The 24,904-nt window shown below is 39.3% G+C and overlaps 1 protein-coding gene and 2 long non-coding RNA genes across 6 annotated transcripts in view; all 3 read left to right on the top strand.

Annotated features, from left to right (window-relative positions):
• Positions 1 to 24,904, top strand: part of Sesn (Sestrin) — a 296,174-nt gene that overhangs the window by 84,822 nt on the left and 186,448 nt on the right. The gene's annotated exons all lie outside the window — the stretch shown is intronic.
• LOC143259781 (uncharacterized) lies at positions 2 to 23,832 on the top strand. Its single transcript, XR_013033780.1, has 2 exons — positions 2 to 481; positions 23,597 to 23,832. It is a non-coding gene; the product is annotated as an uncharacterized LOC143259781 (long non-coding RNA).
• Positions 489 to 3,592, top strand: LOC143259782 (uncharacterized). Its single transcript, XR_013033786.1, has 2 exons — positions 489 to 3,040; positions 3,397 to 3,592. It is a non-coding gene; the product is annotated as an uncharacterized LOC143259782 (long non-coding RNA).

Below are 24,904 nucleotides of genomic sequence, written 5' to 3'. Positions count from 1 at the left end.
AGGCTGTTACACGTCGGCTAACTCCGTGGACCAATCGGCTGTCGGCCGTGAGGAGAAACAACGAATCGCGGTCAGCCTATGGACGACGCGACACGACGCGACACGACACGACGCGACGCGCCGCGTCTAGCGACCGGTCCTCCCGTCTGTTGCGCGTTCCCTAGACTTCCTCCCCTTTGGCGCGGCTGCCGCCTCGCGACATCGCTCTTCGCGGGTGCTCATTCGCGTGTCAGACGTGGTTGAGGTAGGACGTGCGCGCGACCGAGTGCTCCGTCGCACGCATTGCACGCATCGCGCCGTGCGCGCCCACGCATCTCGTGTTCCGGAGGCCATCGTGACCGTGCCCACCGACCGACGTCCCACGTGTGCGTACCCGACGCGCCAGGGCCTTGGCCACACCACACTCGGATCTCTGCATTCGACGTTGCTGCAGGGAAGACACGTGGCTTTCTTCGCGTGCTTCGATTGTCTCCTATTACAGGTATGTGGAGCTGTCAGCTTCAAGAACTCCCTTTCTTCTATTTATACGTTAGGTCGACCTATAAGTTCGTGCCACTTAGTGTTCCCATTTTAACACTTTGACTGCCACCTCGATAACCTGATTTCATAAAATTCAAGTATTTTGTTTGATCGGATTGAAATTGAAAAGTCAAATTGTGTGACGTCGATTACTTCGTTAAGATTCCCATATTTTTACGGATTTCAATGGAATTAGGGAGAATTAGCGCAAAAATTCATTTCCAAATCTGAGCGAATAATTCTGTCCCCATATGAGTGACACGGCGGTCAAAATGTTGAATATTTGTGGACAGATTTGGAATGCCGAAGATTCAGAAATCTCTCGAATCGATCAATTTCGCATCTCATCCATTGGTTAATTTAATTGGTCGTCCGGAATGTAGTTGATCTTCGAGATCAAACTTTCCTTTATGCAATCGATCGAACCATTATTCCGCACGCCTGGAACGATAAAACACCTCCGTAAACGGCACAAATATATTGTTTGCGGCAACTGATGCTGTATTTCTTTTGCGAAACTCGACAGACGTCGAAAATGATTATTCGTTGTTGGATTTTCGCTGTTTTCACCGAAGACGAAATTGCTTTCTGTTCGCCAAATTGTCTTCTCGAATGCATCCTCTAGACTGTGAACTCGATTATTTAAACACTTCTGCTTTGTTCCTTTATCATTTTGTGTTCACGGAACACACAAGTTTATACATTTATATGTATTCTCGCTACCAATTTATGGGACGAACTGATGGCTCGGACTTACCTGTGTAGTTTCTAACAAAACGTGAATATTGGATCGTTGGAAGCACCTGCGAAAACTAGGGTTCTATCGAAAGATGAGTATAATATGGTCCTGCGTTCCATACGCAATTTCTTTATTACGTAAAACCTTGATACAACGAACCACTGATGCCAAACTCATCGCTCGTAAACTCATGTTTCACGGTAGTTGCAAAATTGTGTCTGTGTCAGCAGAAATTAATTTATACTTTATTGTAAAACGAACTTTTAAATGGAAAGCTTATTCCCCGACTTCGTTGTACCAAAGTTTAACCGTAATTATTCGATACACGTCGAGTATATTATTAAAAAAGTGAATAATGGATGGATACAATTAGTTTGGTTTAGGTTTCGTACTCTGTTGTACCATGAATATTGAATCTTCGACGTTGCCTGTGAAGCTTAGAGAACATGTCCTATAGGATTTCGATTATGTTTGATCGCTCTTTACGATTAGTTTGAAATAGATTTCGTACTCTGTGGAAACACTATGTTTACATAGTAACATTATGCAATATAGAAGTACGCAAGAAACAGAAAATTGTCTTCGATAAAATCTCTTTAGTCTTTGGAATTCTACCATACTCATATTTCTCACAAATTCATGAAATTTGCAGTCTTATTCCAGTTTGTATCGCATCTCGGATAGTTCGAGATGTTGATCGAGAGAAAAATGTCGGATGATTAAAAATAGTCATTTTTTTTTTAATTGTCTGGAGTAATCACACACAATAAATGAAGTAGAATTACTTACATCTGTAAACAGCCTAATGTACCTCCTCACAGAGGCACATATCTTTGCATCTTCGATGAAGCAACGTATCTTATAATTTAACTTAACCGCCTGATATTTGCCGAGTTGTATCCGTTTTCGTAAAGCGAGCACAATACGATCCGCGTATTCTGTTAATCAAAGGACTCCAACCCTCGCCTGCATACGGCCAGTTCGAACGTGCATTTACGACCGTTTCGATCTCGATCGTCGCAACAACGAGCAACGTGACATCGATCTACGAATCTTGAATCCCGTGGCCGGTTCTCGCGCGCTTGATCCTCGCGTTTCGCAAGGTAATTTCTAGATTCACGATAAGGGCGGTCGCGTGCTGGATTGTCGCGGGAAAATGGAAAGTCGCGGGGAATGCGGCACGGGATCGCGCAAATGCATCGACGCATTCGGCATTGTTTTTCTGGGTCAATTGCGCGACCTTGTACATTCGCGAGGTTCCGCGGAATCTACGGCGGATTCGAGCAGCGGGCGCATGCGGCAATAGTCGCCATGACAATGAACGTGCCGAAGCATTCTCGGCGGACAATCGAAACTTAATCTGCCGTTCGACGGACGGACCCGATAATTGCCGGGCAGAATTTTATCGGCGGCGGCGACGACGATCGGAGGACGTCGGTACTGGTCATTGTTGTTTACGTTGCCCGCGCCTCTCCGGCCCCGCGTCGACGCGATATCCCAAGCTGAGTATTGTCACTCGGCGAGCCTTCTCCGATTTACGATGCTAAATATCGACCGTCGACGGTCGCGCGAACTGCGCCGCCACGACACTTCCGACGTGTAAACGCATCCAGCCATTGTGCGCGAGTTTCGTCGGGTTTATGCGAGCCCGTTCGGGGAACCGCAGCATTACTGGACGATTCGAGGAATTCATTGCAACAGCGCAGATTTTCCGATAACGGGGCCTAGCATCCTTGATTTGTATTCTTGAATATTGACAGCGATGTCGGAAATAGGATAAAGGTACATAATATGAGACTCGGTCTTTTTAAATCGTAATTTTCGGTGAAAAACACTTTTATTAACACGTTCCGTGCCACGTGTACCATCCATGGTACACGCTTGCATGTTTACTTAGTGAACTGAACAAATTGTTTACAAGAAATTTAGAACCGAGGAATCAATTTCCACCGCAAGAATGGGCGTTGATAAGTTTTTGTTACGTTGTTATGTGTACGAGAATTAATAATTGCACGTAATACATCAAGTTTTAGTAAAATATCAAAGTGTGAAGATTCGAGTAAAAAAAGCTCGGCACGGAACGTGTTAAAAGTAGCTGCACGTTTAATAACTAAAATGTATATTGTTTTACAATCTAGAGTGGAAAATACCGATAAAAAGCTCTGCATCTTCGCAATAAAGGAAAACTAAAAGTATGTAAATTCACAGATTTGAAGAATGATTTTCCAATTTAAGATCCGGTTTGGCTGTCCTAGAAAAATTTTTGTCCTTTTCATACGTTGGCCATATAAAATTTTGTGAAACTTAAAATAATTATACACTTATCATTTTTAAGATATTTGTTATATATAATCGAACTCTCCTTTCAAAACTTTTCGCAACGTATTTTACAAATACGGTTGGTCATAAGTGGTTTAACGAGAAATGTATTCGGTGCAGTCGCCCGATCAGTTATTATCAAATAAAGCGATTATTATTAAATTTGCTGATATTAAACATCAGCAAACGAATAAAATACTTCGTAAAATGGAATTAGTAACGGTATTGTTTTATTTCTGGCTTCTGACTCTACATTGATTTATTCGATCGCGTTTGTAATTTCGTAATTTCGAAAAATCAATTCTGACCGAATACAACTTACCAATGCATTTGTCGACAATTAGTTGATGATAGCGTACTGTTTCAAATTTAAGAGGTTGAGATTTGAATTTACACTGCTGTTTCGCAATCAATTATAATGCAATTATTCAATTCACGACTGATGTGCGTGAAACGATGAATGCTTCATGAGCGTAAAGCTTAATTTAACTTTAGTTAAGTGCATAAAAATAAAAATAGAAAATTGCATAAATGCATAAAATTCGCACTCTGGTAATGAGACACGCATAGGTATATACATACATACATACCTATATCTAAAATACGGTTATCATATATAGGCTCAAAAACTTTTACAGTGCACTTTGTATCACTTCTAATCGCAATTGCTAATACAAGAGATGAAATTCTATTCGGTTTCAGTTTTGCAATTCGTATCCGTAAAAGTGTACATTTGCATAAAAACCCATTCCGTGGTGGCACCCATTTTTTATGCGCTTACCTGTTACGTCAGAAAAACGCAAATCAAGAGGTAAAAAGAGGTAAAGATTGAAAAACAATTGAATATCGCAGTCGGTAGTACGAATGGCGAAGTTCAGGCCGATAAGCGTTCTTTATCGTGGTTTCTAAATCTGGAGGAGATTGACAATAACTTGATCGATTAGATATGCAAGATCCATACGTTGAGCGTCCCGTTGTTCGCGTTCATTTGCGTATCTTTATTGTATATAATCGTTTACGATTTGCCTTTTCATTATACTAATTGAGATCAATCTTAATATTAATTGTGAACGGCTCTTTAACGAGATTCGATGTCGTAAGTAATCGCATGGATGCCTGAAACATGTATATCCGAGTTCTTACTGGGAACTCCGCGACGAATTCTTGACGTTCGGATGCCGAATATTGCTTGATCCTTTTGACCTGCATGAATAATTCACAACGTGATTTCGCGTGCTGCGGGTAATTGCCAGCGAAAACAGCGGATCGGGGAGTCACGTGACGAATTCACGGGAAGTTTGACAAGGTGACTCGTAGAGAATTGTTAATGCTATTGCGATGACACCGGTAACGAGATTACTTCTTTTTGTTGCTTAAGGCTGCACGGATCTTTTTTCTGTTAAGCTTGCGAGTCGACTACCGTACCAAATATGTATAACACTGCTTCGACGTCACGAATCACCTTTAATCCGTAACTAAACGGTCATAGTTACACAATGACCACGTACATAGAATTTCGACCCCGCAGCGAGCTCATCATCCGATCGAGAAATATTTTAAAACAAAGCTTAACAAACGAGGATGCACGATTAAGAAGAATCTGATGCGGAAAGTGAGGTCGAAAATAGCGAATAAAATTTGTTTATCCAATTAAAAAGAAGATTTTATAAGTTATGACACGCGTAGTAATTAGCATGTCTATTCATGGCTCGCCAATTTTACCAAGGGCGTATACTAATAAGCGCGTGCTCGATGCACATTGAAACTTCTCTTTATTTTCTTCATAATAGAATCGGACCATTTCCAGTTATACCATGAATAGTATAATTGAATGCCCTAGAACACCCTGTATGGAAAAAAACCAGCCTAAACCGGAACAGGTAATCAAAGCGCTACGATTACGTTTTTGAAACAGCAAGAATTTCTCTTCCAAGTTTGTCCTTCTAACCGATTTCAATGTCCTTGAAATATGTTGCCAAGGTCAACACGCGTATGATATGTACATGCTGCTGTTCGATCTTTGCTTCCGAAATGTTAAAAATGATTAATTTTTCAATTTGTGATTAGGGCACGAATGAAAACGATCGGATTTTGCTTTCCACAATAGATACAGTAAATTCTCTCTAATCGAGACTTACACTGTGTGTAAAAATGGCCAATTTGGCTCGTTTTTATAGTTGTTGACAATCGGTAATTATAAAAATAATAATAATCGTATCTCCTCTTCCCAAATTGTCCATTTTTGTGTGCACTCCGAGCATCGATTAGGGAGAATTTACCGTACGTCGTTGCTAGTGTTTGGATATTTCATGTATATTCCTTTCGAACGATTAATTGAATGAATTTTTTTAAGTATGTTATATAATTGATTTTAAAAGAAACACCTTCGCTTCCGTAGAATTTTTGTGAAGACTGATCTTTACACTGGTTTTTAGTGGTGTTACTCTGATTCTATGAAAATCTCTGTTTATAATAATAGTAATAATAGTAATAATAATAATAATAATAATAATAATAATAATAATAATAATAGTAATAATAATATGGAGAAATTGCGTTTGGTCGGCCACATGCTCTCATAATCCGCAATAAATTCTATTTATTATTATTCACTCGTTATCTAAAATCATTCATGTTTTATTTATACCGTGGACATTATCGACATTATCGTGGACCAGTTACTAATCGTTTTCTAAAATATTATCTTTATGACTCACTCGATCACCGTATCTCGTTGCAGTTACTTTGACGTCTTCCTCTCTTCTGTTTATACTTTCTGTGCACAACTATCCGTTGCATAAACAAACAAATCGCAGAAGCAGTAAATACGAATAATCGCAATCTCAACCATTTCGTTATTAGATTATGCAACGTCATACGCGTGAAAGAAATCGTTGAAATCGTAGTAAAAATTAATATATTTTCAATTTTAATATAACATTGTTAAGATACATTACAATCAAATCATTCTAAGAATGTAACAGAATAATTTTGTTTATCAAAACTTGAATGCTTATATAACAGCTAGATAATATTAAATACTGCGCTTACTTTAAATTCTATTAAATTTATGTAAAATGCTCGACATACACACAATGAGAACATATATTTTTCAAGGAGAAATACAATTCCCTTGAAGCTCGATTGTTTTAAAAAATTAATAACTATGCATCCTTCAAGTTTCACCTACAAAAGAAGTTCAGTTTTACGGTCAAATCTTCATTTAATGCGGTAATTCAAAGCGTTCATGTTCACTGGGATTGTTATTAAAAACATTTTAAAACATTTTTATTTTGTATAAAGATCCGCAGTCTATTAATAACTCTCTGGTCTTTGCAAGAAATTGATGTTCTTGGAGTACCACGAACACGAAATGTTCTAAAGTATAATCTGTTTGTGGAATCTTTTCGGACTCGTCCGCCGACAACGTTTCTTCGCTGCCGACCGTCGGAAAATATTTGCTCGGCCGCGGTGACGCAAATGTAATTTTTATTGGTCTTGTAACCATTAATGTTGTCCTCGAGTGACATTTAACGATAGTTTCGTTCCTAGAAACCTTGTCCCCGCCTGCGGAATAATAACAACTATGCATACATGCATGCATCGCGGTGTACTTTTACCTCGCGGGTCACGCATTCACATTTCTTTCGCGACGAGTGTAATCACACGTGTACCCCGATATGCAAATTACGTGAAAATTTTCGCGTTCTAAAACACGTTGAAAGGTCTCGCCGAGCTCGAGAAATTCGCATAATAATACGCTTTCGCGAGCTTGTCCAAGACCTTCGAAATACAATCTTCCGGCCACTGTAAGAGATCCATTAATTAGCATCCGCCTTTCGATCCCCACCGCGTGTTTTTCCTCTTCGTTAATTTATGATCAACGTGCCGGCCAACTTTCGATCAGGCTCTTCGATATTTTGTGGAAAGAAACATTCGTTTCGAAGAATCTCATCATTTTGCGATATCGCTTACCACATTGATTAATTAGAACTCCTTGTATCTTATAATAACATTGTTGTATATCTTAAAATAACAGCGAATTAGTTATGTGAGCGAACTACTTTATCGTTGGATGAGACAGTTCTGTAATCGATCATTCGTCGTTGAATGTAGATTCGTTAGAGAATATAGATTAATACACCAAACGGATACACCATTTAACACGTTCCGTGCCACGTGTACCATCCATGGTACACGCTTGCATGTTTACTTAGTGAACTGAACAAATTGTTTACAAGAAATTTAGAACCGAAGAATCAATTTCCACCGCAAGAATGGGCGTTGATAAGTTTTTGTTACGTTGTTATGTGTACGAGAATTAATAATTGCACGTAATACATCAAGTTTTAGTAAAATATCAAAGTGTGAAAATTCGAGTAAAAAAAGCTCGGCACGGAACGTGTTAAGGACTATGTTAAGAATTTTTCTGATTTATATTCTATTTATCTTTAAAACTGTACGTACAGTAAGAGAAATATTGTTTCTTTCAGTATTTCAACTTGTTTTCTTTTTTGGCGCAGTATTCTTCGAATTTTACATTGAATCGATTATATTCGATTGATCTTTAATATTCGGTAAAAAAGTTCCAAGTGTACCGAAAAATGTATAAAACTATATACGATTCAAACAACGATGCAATCAAAGGCTGATGTAGACTGAGTTAGATATGGCATTCCTTATAGTCCCGTAAGTATTTATAGGAGATCATAGATCAGTCGAAGCGTTCAGTATTTTAGCACGTTACGTGTACCACCGGTGGTACATGCTTACAGGTTTATTGAATCCGCTAAAAAAAAAATAGTTTCTAACAAATGTAGAACGGAAGAATTAATTTGCACCATAAGAATGGGTCATAATAATATCAAATGGCCAGTGTGATGAGTCGAGTAAACACCGTGCCGAGCTGGCACGGAACGTGTTAACTGCGTGAACCGATCTAGCTGATTAGACATCATTGTCGAGAATTCTGTGACGACAGTGTAATGTGTAGTCCGCGGATATTTCGTTGAACGTGAACAGGCAATGGCGCGGAGAAATCATGCGAACGAGAGCCTCTGAGTTCAGTAAGAAGAGGCTTCGTTCGTAATTTACTAAATTGGAAGATTCCGCTTCTATTTTTCCCCCGCAGCTGAGCGTATCGGAGCGGAAGGCTCGTTTCCAATCGAACATACCGTTGTATATCATCGCCTCCTTGTTAGATTGTCTTTAAAGTCGAGGCTTGCGCCTCTTGTGGCTTCGTTCTAATAATACAAACGATTTCGGATTCATAATTACATGGACGTAATTAATGATATTATTAAATTAACTTTATATTTATCGAATAAGATATACCAAATGTTCGCATTTTTTTATTTTGTTCCTTCTTGTATAAAAACTACTTTTCGTTCTTTTATTTTGTTTATTTTGTAATTAAAAAAGAATTCCGTGTGTCTTATCGGATAAATATAAAGTTAATGATGAAAACCCAACTGATCACCCCACAGTATTCGGCTCCACTACCCTATCTATTTGAAAATGGGACTCGTGCAAATGCTTGAAATAATCGAACTTTTCTGCAGAAATTAATGATATCAGGAAACATATTCCGGAAGAATGAACGCGAAACGCAAGGTATTTACAGTGTTACGATCAATTTTACAGTGGCGAATCGACCAGGTCTATCACAGAACGTGACTAGGTGTTCATTACTACGTCGAAGATAATGAGGCTATTTCCAATTTGAATCGATGCGGTAACAACATTGCTTTAGTTCAAAGTAGATGTCTTAATCATGATGACGAACGTATATTCAAACTTACGTACTGAAAGAAAAAAATGCGAGAAAAAGTAGCGTACCCTGGAGCATAATTAATAGGTCTTGTACAATTATGCATCGATGAAGAGAAATTGAATTGCACACATTTTGTAATGCAGAGAAAGATTCGTTGTATGAGATTGAAATAGCGAAATGCCAAAGAGGTTCTAGTTTAAGTTGTTTTCTCTTACACATGTAGTTCAATATTGCGTGTTTTTCATAAAATTCGGATCAAAGACTTCAATTTTTCGAGCACCAATGTCGACATTGTAGGAGAAAATGAGTCCTATACCGATCGGATAGATCGTGACCGGGATTCGAATCCGGATCTTTCGCTTGCCGGATGACTGCTTTAACCGATTAAGTTATACCGGCCGACCGACGATGCATACTCTCTCAGTCCCCAAACACTAAGTGACAGAAATAATGCCGAAGACTCGCACTACAACGTATTGACGATATCAGAATTATACACGTTGTTCCAAAAATTGCAAGCATATGATTTGATTACGTACATAACAAAAGAACAGAAAAATTTTCTGCTGTTTTCCAGCATTTAAGTCGTCGATGCATAATCCAATTTGCTGAAGAAAACATTCTTAGCACTTTAAAAAATGCTCACCTGCAAAGGGTTAATTTTGTGAAGGTATAATACGCATGACAATGACAATTTCTAAAAATTGTCGTATATTATCAGCGAATTAAATTAATTATTTTCTCCAGAGAAGTAAGAACTAAAAATAAATTCTTGGGGTTCCTAAATAATCTGGAAGTCTCATGGCTGAATAGCGTCGCTTTTAATGGAAACCCTCGGTTTGCCTGGCGAAAGCTTGCGAAATCGCTGTTATACTTGGTGAAGTCGACACGAATTTGCCATTAAAGGTGCATAAACTCAAGATTTGTTCTAGAGAACTGACCATTTCTCTCGAACGGGGCGTTTCTCCGTAGTCTTCTACCTGAATTGTTTTTCCGGATAATGGTTTTTTATTAGTAAAAAATAGGGACACGGTTCATTGCCACGCTGCTGGTCTTAAACTAGAACATCACAGATTTGGTCCGAGCGTGTTCTTTTAGCCGTAAAGTAGTGCGATCGTTAAGCACCGCGGAGAAATCGTCAGAGGTCCGTGCCATTGGCGTAATTGGCGAACATTTTATCAGAGTCTTACTTTTTATACTTTTTATATCGGCAACGATCCCCAAGGAAACTGCGGGAAATATCAGTTTTCTCGATATTATTGGCCTGGAACGTCACAAACGTTGGTTTTATCGTCGCAAGAATGCCCGCTTTGTACACTCCACACTTTCCTCCTGGAAACGCGCGAATCGAAGCAATTGCGAGCTAGGTTTGGCTTCTTAAAATTAAGCTTCTTCAGTGGTGAAAGTCTGATTTCATCATCCATGTAAACATCTCTGACACTCTTTTCGATAACACGTCGTCATTCCTTTTTGAAGAAATGATACTTCAGCGAATCGTTTTACTATCCTTTAACTGGTCTGTAAAATTAATCTCAATGAAAAATATTAGGTTGGCCAAATATTATGGTAATGTGAATTTTGTTCAATTAAGCTACATATTTGATTTAAACCAGATTCTCCATCACGAAACTTCTCAAATTTTTGTACTGTTTGTACAGCATTTTTAACTTCGCGAAAATAGAACACAATTTCTCATCATTAGAGTGCGGATTTGTATGCAAAATAAAAATTGTCTGCGCCAACTGCAGGCTATAGAAACTAAATAGCAAGCTCGTTTTCTCTTTAATCAGTTTAATAGATTGAAAATAATATTTAAAAAGAATTAAATTGAATTAATTAAAATAATATTTACCTTTTAAACTTTTTTAAAATATTTTTAATATTTTAAATTACACCTGCACAATTTTTCCATAGATGCATAATATCTGCAATCTACTCATCATTTATTTCCAAATGAAAACACATATCAAAAATCTCATTTGAATAGAATGAACGTCTTCCAAATTACACGTTTAAATCTCTCTCAACTTTTGTTTTAGGAACATCGGAAACGATCTCATACGGATAAATTTCTCGTTACTTTTTGGCCTGTAATTTTATCCGGTGAAATGTGTCTGATTATAGGTCGACTAAATTTACTTCGTTGCACTGCGTTCGATGAACTAAATTAAAAAGGAGAAGTTAACTTTTCTCGACATTTAATTTTATGAATACGAAAAAGAGTTGCTTTCTTGTTACGGATTCTTCGCGTTCAAACACTTCAGCATCGTTTCAACATCTTTCGCATGAATTTGTGTACATACATTTTCGCAATTCCTCATCTCTGATTGCAGATGGGCAACCTGAATGTGGTTCGTTCTCCATTCATTACCTCCCATTAATCGTTTGAATCATTTTCATGCTTCACCGACGGAACAGTTCTCGAAACGAATGCATCTTACTGCACTTCCAAGTATGAATTCATACAGAATGAAAGAACGAATTTTTATCTCTTCCATTTTTAAGCGTATACATGAGCTACAGAATATGGAGGCGAGTCGAGGACGCAAAAAGTACAACATACTAACCGAATATATAAAACTCTTCGGTAATACGAATTATGTGCATTAGATTCGCTGACCATTAGAAATTCTGCTTTTTATTGTCTACAATAACACTTTAATTTTTTAATATCTAATGTTAGAACTTCATAAAAGTTGCAAATGAATTGCTGACGGTGTATACTAATTAAACGTGCTGCGTACAGTTTATTGTGATTTTATTAAAAATGTGTGACATGAATTATGCTGCAATTATCCAGTTAAGCAACTTCGATACATTTTTAGTACGCATATAAGTTACCAAGATCTATAAAACGTGTTCTTTTCGTTATACGCTAACAAGAAGATAAAAAAGCTGAAAGAAGTAATTTTTTTAATTTTTTCTGCAGAAATTTTATTGAACATTGCCTAGTATACTAATAGTCCATCTAACATCTCAACAAAATTTCAATCGTTGGATCCAATTTTAAAAGAATTATTTCATTTGAAAATGTGTTCGACTATACATTCGTTGCTTATTGTATTAGGAATTAGGTCAGGATGAGTTACTTACGCAAAGGTTAAAGAAGCACACCCCTGATAGTTGCGAGTGGAAAACTATTACAACTATTTTTTATATGAGACGTAGACAGTGTGTGTGTGTGTGTGTGTGTGTGTGTGTGTGTGTGTGTGTGTGTGATTTGTAATGTGTTAATAAATTATATATATTCTTGAGAATGTTGGTTGTCCGACTCCGCTTGTGAACGAAGATATCGAAAATTAACTCGGATTAACTTGAAGATTTAGTAATTAAACCGTGCGAAATCCGAGCTGGTCATCTGACCGCGTTTTCTTGATTGCCTCCTCCCTCGCCGCGGTGGGGCTGCTTCAATTAAAAACTGCTCGGATCTCTTTTATTTTACATTTTTATTACCTTCGATATTTCATTCGGTGCGCAATTGAATGAAATCTGCTCGTCGAGGATCGAATATCGACGGCGATCGTAAACCATTCCAAATCGGTCTCGCGATTTCACCAGCGGCACATTTCGGGGGTCGTTGATGTTTTCCACTGTGCTCGGTATCATCGGCAACTTCGACGAATTATGAATTTCATGGAATGATCAACGTCTTCCGAGCAAGAGTAGCTGCGTTCCAGTGTTTATATTTTATCCAATTAAGATGTACTCTCTGTTGTGAGATTTCGAATATTTAGCTGCTGCGTTGTGTCATTGATTTTTTCCGACCCACTGAATTCCGGTCGCAAAAATAATGTAACTAGAGTATCCGGGTTTTGTGAACAGGTCACATTTACTGTGATGTTCTTCAACCTCGTTCATCCTTGAACGCGATAATGTTATTCGTCTATGGTCTCGAGAGGTGTTCCGAACTCTCCATGGTTTGTGAATTTTCGAGGCACATGTAAATCATTAGTGAAAGGAATCACTAATTACGGGATTTAGATGTTTAACGTCCAGAAGCTGGAATGATTTGCAACAATTTTCAAAATTAATTTTTCTATTAATATAGTCAGGATGCTAATAGTTGGAATCTGCGAAATGCTAAAAGATTAACAACGAACATCAAGCATTTCAATTTTGCAATATTTACCTCATTTAAACAAATTACTTTGATTTTATAGAGTTTGTACGATTGTTGTGTTGACACTAAGTATAGATGGCGTGTTTACTGGCATAACTGACACGAGTTTGGCAATTTTATATTTTTAGTCGTCGATTTTTGCATGTTCCTCTCTTAGAGGCGTAAAAACTCGAAAAAGAAAAGATTTTGAATTAATTCTAATTCAGACTGTACCGAAGGTACGTATAAAATGTTAAGCCATTCGGTCTGCGGGAAACGTACCAAACTTGGTCTATTCTTATCAATTTATGCAAGGCTATTGATTACTGTATCCCGAAACATTCTCGTATTTACCGTATCGCTCATATGTAGGAAATAGAAATACATAAATTGCTTTCTATCGATTCACCGAGCGAAGTTTGCTGCCACATCTATTATTACAAACCAAATGTCGTCTGTAATTGAAGTATAATTTACCGAAGCTACCGCTCTGTTTTATTCTAGTATAGATTTTTGTATCGTTTTATTTTCGTTACAAGAAGTTGTGTAACAGGTCACAAATTACCTGCTACATAAATAATGAAAACTTTCAGATAATACTGTCTGTATTTTTGCATAGCAGAGCGATTCAATCGAAGGAAAATTTTTCTAATTCAATTTTTTTTTTCAATTATTTTTGGAGTTCGCGTATGTATTTTTTTGTATGGTTTCAACATCGAATGTGTTTTAAATGGTGCTCGCCTAATGTACTGGCAGAAATAACTGAAAAGATGTTAAAATTAACTGCTTTTCTCTTAGCCGTACCACATATTGTCAATCTTCTTACAGATAAAGAGGTTGGAAACATTTTACACGCTATACAAAATCATATTTTTGTTTTTTGCTATTCATATTTTAAAAAATGGAAGTTCGTTCTCGTTCACATGTATCGAGTTCATAAATAAGTGATCGTTAAAATATTATATAGATTCTATTGTACAATAGATATTATGTAGAATCATTTTCAAACGTACACGTTACAAGTGAATCGAACGTACTACGTACATCTACTTGACGTACCCAACGTTCCATTAATAGTTCAAAGGGGATAATAGCTACAGGAAATCGTGCAACACATTTTTCTGCAACAATCTATTCCAAGAATTGTCTTGAAGGCCACGATATTTTATCGAATGCAGTCATATTTTACGCAATACGTTAACAGAAATCGCAGCTTTCTCTGATTTGAAACGTGCTTCTATTCGACGCTAGACACATAGTAGATAAAATTTTAGAAAAACGAGATTTCAAATTCTGGAATGCACGAAGTTTGAATCTGCTGGTGATCACGACTTTGCAATGCGATGTAACACATCATCCATTTCGCTTAATGAACCATTCGGGTCTGTCGAATTCGCTTCTTCCCTAATTTCGGATTTAACGTTGCTTTAAACTTCATCTAACCGGTGCTAATAGCTGTCAAGGCAGCGGAACCAGGACGAAACTCGGCGCGCAACGAGCCAAAGAATGGTCGTTGCTGTAAAAGTTCTCCGTTTCCGAACTTATTCATGGCTTATTATTGATGGTTCGTTTCGCCTCGAAATACTAGCGATCCGTTTGATTCATTGGATTCCGCTAACGCGGGGTCTTACCCTCGATGAATGATTTATCATTCACCGGAAATCGTTTCAACTCGTTCGTGAAAAACTCTTTCGTGTCCGGGTTTCGATGTTCTCCGAATGAAAATATATTGAATCTTCTCTCCCGGCGATATCGCAACTGCAACTTTATCTACTATGTGTATCATAGTATTGCGATTAATTCTGGCGATGGCTGATGAGGATCGGAAAAGAAATTCAATTTTTTGATAAGAAATTATATCACATACTTGGGCAGATAAGCGTAAGAAACGGATAGTGTTATTATGACGTTCGCAACCAGTCTCGCCAGCGTACATAGTTATATTTATTGTATTTATCGTATAAAATACATCGTATTCTCTTATAAAATAGGCGAAGAGAAGCTATAAGTTCCCTAAATATGATGCTATGTGTTACAATTTTAAATACTTATATCCACAAAATTAATTTGATGTCCTTTACGTGAAATCAAAATCAAAATCATGGTCGTTACACGTGTGTAATGCTCGCCGCGATTGTGTTAAATGTATATTTGAAATTTGCTCACATCGGCGTTTTATAAAAAAAAAAGTAAAGTGAAACATTGTATCGATCTATCAGGAGCAGATAGCACAGTCTCGCAGAGTTCAGCTTGACCGACAGCTCACGGTTCGTGTCGATCTGACTGTTTTGCATCTCGCTAATTTATGACTCTGCCGATCAGAATGATATCAAATAATATGTCGTCGAATTTGTCTGAGAAAAAGAAAAAAAAGAAAAACAAATTAACAGATTATAAATAAAAGAAATATACTGTTCCCTTTAAAAAAAATTAACGTAATCTTAAAATCCCCGCCACCACTATGCCCACAAAAAGCTATTAGAATCGCGTGATCTGCCCCATTAAATTAAACAACTTTTGTAAGAATATTTTTTCACCATCTTGCGTTGTTTTCGAGATATTCTGGATATCCAGATAAAACGAACACCCTGTAGAAATATTAACCCTTAACGATCCAATGCTTGAAATCTATCACATTCTTGTGATCTCATGACGAATCTATTTTAGTGATGAATCGCGCGCGCGCGCGCGGATCAGTTCTTCTATTGGTTTTCCGAGATCTTACTTTTTGTGGAACGTTATCTGGTATTTCATGATATCGAATATATAGCTCGATGGCAATTTATGACATATCTTAAGTTCTGCAGAAATCGTCCGATATTCCTTTCTTTTTCTTTTTTTTTCATTTTACAAAGATCCTGCAGATGGTTCCGTTGATCCGCTTTGATATATCAAATACTTTATTTTGCCCATAGCTGTACTATTATAACACGTCTATCAACAATGCTCAACAGATACTGGAAAATATTGTCTATGTTGCAAGAATTTGTCCTACCTTTATTGGAAATATATTCAAACTCTAATCCTGATGTTCAGCTCGTATACATAAAAGCAAGTTTGTACTTCTCAGAAATGACATATTAACACATATATATTGTATAACGAAATAGCCAAAGAAATACATCAAGTTTCAAACCGAAAATATGGTTGTATCTTTCGTCTCTTTTTTGTTCTACATATTCTTTTCGCAACAACAGTGGCGGTATTTTGACTAATTCGATTATCGTACAAAGAAGTAATAATCGTTCAATTTTTATATCCACTATAGTTTTGAAGATATACAGTACAATGTTAAGCCTATATATAGTACGTATTTTCATTGGACATACTGTCATACAGATATGTGAACTGAATTCCTGATAACAAATGTCCTTCGTAATTGCCTTCAAACGAGGGACTGGCTTCAATGTTTCGATTTTATAAACAAAGCAGATCGGATTATCTCTGATGCACCGAAGCGTCGTCGAGGGCAGTGACATGGCCACTTATGTACGAGGACAACGAACACCTATTATCTGAATATCGACCTCTCTTATCGAAACAAATAAGAGCTGGAGGTGGGAAGTTTAGTGCACCACTATTATCCGGACGGCCTTATTAACACGTTCCGTGCCACGTGTACCATCGATGGTACACGCTTGCATGTTTACTTAGTGAACTGAACAAATTGTTTGCAAGAAATTTAGAACCGAAGAATCAATTTCCACCGCAAGAATGGGCGTTGATAAGTTTTTGTTACGTTGTTATGTGTACGAGAATTAATAATTGCACGTAATACATCAAGTTTTAGTAAAATATCAAAGTGTGAAGATTCGAGTAAAAAAATCTCGGCACGGAACGTGTTAAATACATTGTGCTTAACCCTTAGCGGACGACGACTTTTTCGGCAGAGTCAGATAGCAGGACGAGGTGATTTTTGCAAATATGTCGAGTGTCTTATATGGTACAATAAAGTGATCTTACATATAAATTATCTTACAAAACGTTATATTTCGTTAGTTTATCTATATTCACACTTTTATGAATATAATTTTACAAAAATTATGATTTGTAGTTTCGTTTGGCAGTGATAGTTTATAAAACATTGACCGAGATGCAGTCTTGGTTTATCTGGACATGTATCATAGAAATAGGTCGTCTCATGTCTTCCCTCTGGTTTGTTTCGACTGGAACAAACTTTGCAATCTTTCTTTGTGCCAGTAACAATTACATGCAGTTTTCCGTTTAGACGAATTTCGTCAGAGTTGGCCGTCGAACTTGAAGATCTATCTTGTGGTTGACGAAAATCTCCTCGCAATTTGTTGATCAAAATTTTGCGAAAGTTCAAATGTGTAACTGGCTGTTCGTTTCTCTGCCTTTTTGCATGTCTGTAGAGAATGTACGAATTGATTAAACAAATTTCCAGTCCACGGAAAAATAATTTGCGCCACCACTTCAGGGACTTTCTCATAAAACAGTGCGTTGAATAATGTTAGAGATAATAAAATGTAACATAAACACCGACTGTCGCCTCTCACTCGCCATTCGTCCTGCCGCGCGAAACGCCGTGGCGACTCTCGTCCGCAAAGGGTTAACACGTTCCGTGCCACGTGTACCATCGATGGTACACGCTTGCATGTTTACTTAGTGAACTGAACAAATTGTTTACAAGAAATTTAGAACCGAAGAATCAATTTCCACCGCAAGAATGGGCGTTGATAAGTTTTTGTTACGTTGTTATGTGTACGAGAATTAATATATATAATTGCACGTTCAAGTTTTAGTAAAATATCAAAGTGTGAAGATTCGAGTAAAAAAAGCTCGGCACGGAACGTGTTAATGGATAATCATATTGAAAGATTTCGTATATGTTCTTCAGAAGTAATGCGTGTATAGCTCATCATTACCTACCAGTAAAAAATGTTTAACACTTTAACTACCGCGTCACCCGCATTAGATTTTGCTCAGATTTGAAAATTAATTTTTACGCTAATCTATTATATCGTCCTCATTTCATTTGGATCCGCGGAAGGTAACAATGTTTTAAAAGTAATTCATGCAATACAACTTAAAATTTCAATTTTAGTTCGATTGTATAAAATTGTTCCGTTCCTCAACAGAATTTTCGTTCTGCGTCCGTCGACTTTCTCCGGGGCGAGTTACCTTTTCCTTCAATTTCTAAAAGACAATTTGATTTACGGAGAATTTCCTTCGGCTCACCGGGACAAATCATAGTCCTTCAACGTACGGCTTACAATGGATAAAAAGTTCGTTAGGTTTTCAATTTCGTAGAGCCCATAACCTTCTTGGTCGCAGTTTTCTAAATTTATAATTTTTTTCGAGCCGTCTTCTTTCCGGCAATAAAAAGTAATTTTTGTACTTTCGAGTACTTCAACCGTGCGGGATTTCTCGCTACCTGCGTGCTACGTCACTTTTCTACTTCCCTTTCCATCGCGTTACCAGTCAACCAGTCTTTAGTTTTCTCTGTCTTCGAAAAGTATAAAAACTCGAAACCAATTCAACTCGTTCCCATAATCCTCTCGGTAAATTCGCAGTCTGTCAAGTCCTCAATCGCTCGGTCTCGTTCAAACCAGTCGCGCTGTTCGCTTCAATCCAGTTCTGAATCAGTCTGCAATCAGTCTGCTTCAGTCAACTTCCGTCAACCTTGGACCATCGAATCGAGTCTAGTTTACAGTGCTTCAAATTCAATCTTTAAGGTTATAAGACTCGCCAAAACAGCTGTTTCTTTTTAATTCGACGAACAACGATACTAATCAATTCCGACGCTTAGCGTAATCGGCCTTACAACCAGAGAGATTTGTATAATCACGGAATTTTGGTATCGGGTGTACACGCGTGTCACCCTACAAAAATACTTTAATTTAATGAGATTTTTGACCTTGTTGGCGTGACAGTCAAAGCGTTAACAATATTTCTAAACTGACGAAATATAACCACGTTTGAAAATTAAGTGAAGCCATTAAACATTTTAAAGCGGCACGGGTTCTCGTTGTCCGATTGCTTCCAAATTCTGCACGCATCATTTTCTCACCAAGTTTGGGGGGGGGGGGTAAGACTAGCAAAAATGAAATGTCGATCAGCTTACCATAAAAAAATTGAGAACAAATTACAATTGCATATAATAATGCAAATTACAATTAATAATATTCATTATTTCGCATATATTTTACATATGTTCTTGCATATTTATTTCGCATGAAAATCCATTGTCTACTTATAACAGTTATGGAACTTCCTCGGTTCTCCATAACAATCTCAAGAACCGAAACCGATAAATCTAACAACTAGACTGCGAATTTCACGCATTTATGGAAAAATATTGGTAAGTGAATTACACAGCCGTGAAGACGTTAGAAAAGTTTAAGAATGTATCACACCATTTTCCATTTGTTAAAACTATCGAAAGAAGAAACACAGTTTCATCTAACTCCTCTTTTGGACAATCGAAGCACAACATTTCGATTTTGCGTAAAGCTCTGCAATTTACCGATCATGAAACTTGTCGATTCTCCAATGACTCTTTCAAAAACCCGAAACCGACATCACGACTGTTTTCAATCCCTGGCGCTGAAAGAAACGATTGTTCCGGTTTCGATGAAAACTAGGCCGGGCCGGAGGTGTAGATTGATAAGCCACGCGGCGTTATCGATCTGGCGGGTACCTTCTCGGTCAGATTAACAGTTTTACCGCGACGTCGTTGTTTGCGTAGTAATCGTGCGGCATCACGTGCACGGAATTGCTCGATCGCGGACGAAGTTTCGGCTTGCGGCCCGAGTTCCGGGGCAGCCCGGCCTCGGAAGCTGCGGCGAAATAGCTGAAGTTGCTTCGATTAATTCTGGTTGCCCCGCGCGGCAAGTTGATGGAGCGCCCCCGGCATCAGTATCTGCGTATTAAATGCTCATAAAACCGGAGCACCTGCTAACTAAATTTCCAGTCGCGAGCGTCCGGGAGTTTAGCAGTTTCGCTCCGTGTAATGGGCGCATTAAACCCAGCAAAACTGGAACGCCCGACTTTTTTACGTTTCTTTCGGAACGCTCGCTTCAACTTCTTGATCGCCGTATTAAAGACCCGCCAATTTCCAGAGGAACGTTAAGAGTTAGAAGGTCGTTACGGTATGGCGTCCTCGCTTTATGTTGCGCAGCGTAACGTTCGGAGGATGGTTAGTGACTCGGGATACGACATTGAATTTGGTTTATTCGAGCACCGTGAGTAGACAGCATACTATACAAATAAAATGATTTTTGTTCCCTTGATATATACGAATTAAATGGAATTCGATGGGACTAGACAACCTGTTCGATTTTTAACCTTTTAGGTACGGCTGAATTCTGCGCGAGACTATTTCTCTGGATGCCAGAGTCTGATATGTACTGTACAGAGTCTGATACTGTATATTCTGTCTGTATATACAGGGTGTCCCAAAAATGTATTGCAATCCGAAAGTGGCGGGTTCCTCGGGCCATTTGAAGCAACTTTTTCCTTTACAAAAATTTTCTCCGAGGCACTGTTAACGAGTTATTAACGAAAAACAGTGACCAATGAGAGGCGAGATCAGCTGGCGCGAAGTGGCCGAGTCAACGGCGCCAGCGGTCGAGCGGTCGAATCCCAGCTCAGCTGGTGTAAGTCGGCCGAGCCAATGGCGGCAGCGGTCGAGGCGGTCGAATCCCAGCTCAGCTGGCGCGAGGCGGCCGAGCCAACGGTGCCAGCGGTCGAGGCGGTCGAATCCCAGCTCAGCTGGCGCGAGGCGGCCGAGCCAATGAGCGGAACTTGACTTCGCGCGCTGGTTGGCTGGGCCGCCTCGCGTCAGCCGTAATCGATTCTTATTGGTCACCGTTTTTCGTTAATAACTCGTTAACGGTGCCTCAGAGAAAGTTTTTGTAAAGGAAGAAGTTGCTTCAAATGATCCGAGGAACCCGCCATTTCCGGATTGCGAGACATTTTTCGGATACCCTGTAGACTGTTGTAAATCGATGTGAAGACAAAAGAAGTGTGAAACAATGCATATGAAGACGATTATTTGGTTCAAACGATAAGCGAGTAAGTTACTAGAGCAAGCCACTATAGTGGCGCGTCGTCCAGAGAGATGACATCCGCGAAAGCCACTATAGTGGCGCGTCGTGCCTAAAAGGTTAAGTTACGATTTGTGTAAGATTAAAGAAGAATGTCTATACAAATTCGGTATACATAGAAACATATTTGCTGATAAATAATTGGAAACATGGGTTTATCACAAATAATTAGTGACATTTATTAACGACGATTAATTTAACAAATAGAGGATTGTTACATGTACATATGTTCGATATTACTTTTTATTAGTTTCTGAATTCTTATTGAACGTCGTTTAACAAAATTATAAATTATTCTTCTACGCATAAACAAAATTTCATATCAGTGTGCATAAATAGATGATATATCAACAACATCTTTTATACGTGAAGTTAATGTAATGTTTTTGGCGTCAATGTAGCTTGACAATAACGATGTTACGAGCCGAGGGCCAGGCAGGTTGGGTGGCCGGAGGTTGCATGTGCAATTGGAATTTTTGATAGGGGTGCGTAGACCAGCCGATGTTTATTCCGACACGGGTGGCAACCTTTAAGGTTAGGATAAGGTGCGTAGACCAGCCGATGTTTATTCCGACACGGGTGGCTACCTTTAAGGTTAGGATAAGGTGTTTGGAGAAATTGGTATTAGGCTGCCTCGTAACTTTGTTAGAAAAGAAATAAAGATATACCTCGATTTGTAACCAAAGAAAACTGGTAAAAGCTAATTTATTACGCGTTTGGGGGTTTTACAAATGTATGTAAGTGTCCGCGGACTCTCTGACTTGATATCTAATTACCTATTAGATTGTTCGAAGGAGAATTGAAACTCGATCTCATTAGCGTTTCCACGTCGACAAATGACTCGAAACTAGCCCGATTCCCGGTTGCGTTTGGGCCCTTTATATAGTCAGATTTTCTCTGGAAACATGGTAGAGGGGGTGTTCCTATGTGGTCCGATTCCAGAAACGTTCGTCGTCGTACCCCTTTGGAGGTACTCGACTCGCGATATACAAATGAACTCCCGGCCGGCTGGCGCCAGCCTGACGTATGCCTTCAGGAAGGAATATAAAAAATTCGTGGGAAGATTCTCCGTACGTTACAACGAATTAGTTCAATATGTATTTAAAATTGAGAATATTTTGAAACGCGTCGAAACGGTAGCATAGTAACTTTTTATAGTAAGCCTAAACTAGAAGTATGTACGAAATGATATTATTTCAATATTTTTTGCTAAATTTTTGCGTATCATGAGATGTTCTAAAATGAACGTACGCATCTATTGTCTTGTAATTGCCCAGAAATTAGGTTAACACCATTGAGTTTGAAACAAAGAAGCAGTGGCACGCATTAGTCATTGGAGGTACCAGTCACAGCTATCTAAAGATATACATGCGCGTGCAGTCACCGCGTGCCGGCGTATCACAGGAACAAAGTACATCGAATCTGTTATAATAATTTGCTTTGATCGTATAACTTTCTGTGCGTCTCTTTTTCGTTCGTTTCGCTGCTCATGCCAGGTTCTGTCGCTTCTCAAACGACTCCAACTTGCTGTTGACTTTTAGGTAAATGAAAATGTTCCGTCAGAGCCAGGATTTGTCGTTTTTAGTCGCTCGTTTCGCATTTTTACGGCAGACTGCGATTTGCATAGCATGAAATGAAAATGCTTCGAGGTCACGCTTACATTTCAGAGCGCGCGTAACTTTATTCCAAATTCCGTGCGAACAGTTTGAAAAACAATGAATCCCTCGATAACGCGGCAGAGTGAAACGTTCTTCCACCTCTGCGAAGTGATTTTTCCATCGCCAACGGCTGCTTTGCCGTTCCATAAGACCATCTTGCGAGCCGTTGTCCTAAGAATGCCCTCCATCGGTCCAAAAGAAACGAAAACATTGGTTTTCGAAAGCCGATATCTAGCCATCGACGAAGACCGCGTGTCGTATAGAGGACGAGCGAGGAATAGATCGCGCGTATCATTCGGGAAACCTAGAGGGGGCACGAAGATCATCCAGCATCCGTAAAATTCGTGGCTATTTTGCGTTGCATTCGGCGCAGGCCACTCAGCAACTGTTTCTCTATTCATGCTCTCTGTTGTCTTTCAGATAACGAAAGCCACTGGCAGCGTGGCGGGCCGCATTGGAACCGGAACACGCGTAGCTGGCTGATCCGGCGGTCGCAGGTGGCACACATCGAGAAACGCACCCATCCTTAACGAGACAAGGCAGCAGGTAGCAACGAGGCTGAAGAGGATCGATTGGAAAGGATCTCGGTAGACCGACTGACCTTGAAAATGACGCGAATGCTGCTGCAAGAGCCCGGCTGGAAGATCGAGCGGAAAGGCTCCGCGTTGCTGATGCGACGGGACAGTTCCCACCCGAAGACGACTCGCGTCTGTTTCCGCTGTGACGTGGAGGTCCGCGAGTTCGAGCGTGACGAGGATTACATGGTCGAAACGGAACCGGAGGCAGCTGCCAGTCCGCTAGCGATGTGCGCCAGTTGCTTGGCAGCTCTCTGCGTCACCGTGATCTTGCCCTGGCTGTTGATCGGCAGCTAGAGAACGGTTAAGGACGTCGCAGACTTGGGGGAACGTTAGGGTGTTGGTCCGAAAAGTCGTCGAAACGCGAGAAACGTTGGACGCATTGTCTGCTGAACGCTCGAAGATTGGATGGATTCGATGGAACCAATCGAAGGTAGACCAAGGATCCACGTCGAAGATCCAAGCAGCTTCGGGGCGGTGAATGGATACAGTTCCTAAAATTGTAATTTAATCGACGCAACGATCGAGCGATCGACCTGGTTTTCTCGAGCGAATCCATTGGGATCTCGGTATGGAACAAGGAGGATTCGGTCTTTGTATCGGGAAGAGTTACGGCCTGCTTTATATTTACTTGCTGACTCGCACCCGTCCCTGATTCGATTGCAGGAGATAGATGATTTCGGTAGAGAGCGGCGGACCGGCTCGCGATCTAGGTAGATTTTCTGGAGAGATTCGCGTTGGACTTTCCGCATAGATAGATGGAACGAGAGAAACATCAAAGAAACGCCGGCACATCTATTCGCGCATGTATTAAACCTTCTTACTCGATTGATGGTATCGACCTTGTGCCAAACGAGAGTGCGATACTCGTGATACTCGCGAATACTTTTCAACTTGCAGACTGCTTACTTTGCACGCGTCGTTCCATTGCGAACGTTTCCCCGGCTATCTTGCAGCAAATGCTCCTGCACGCGTGCATCGATTGTCTCGATACTCAGCGATACGGATGGAAACTGGGAAATCGTTTTTCCGACAAGCTTCATTCCGCTGATCCGGTTTCGAAAACGTCGTTTGTCCCCGTTCTTCGGAAGCGTCTGAGAATGTGATACGATCAGGATTTTCCAAGCTTTTCGGTAGATTTTCGAAAATTCAG

This window comes from Megalopta genalis, chromosome 6 (genome assembly GCF_051020955.1).
Source record: "Megalopta genalis isolate 19385.01 chromosome 6, iyMegGena1_principal, whole genome shotgun sequence".
In the NCBI taxonomy this organism is placed as follows: Eukaryota; Metazoa; Arthropoda; class Insecta; order Hymenoptera; family Halictidae; genus Megalopta; species Megalopta genalis.
Note: the sequence above shows the minus strand (reverse complement) of the source record. Positions and strands in the feature narration are given on the sequence as shown.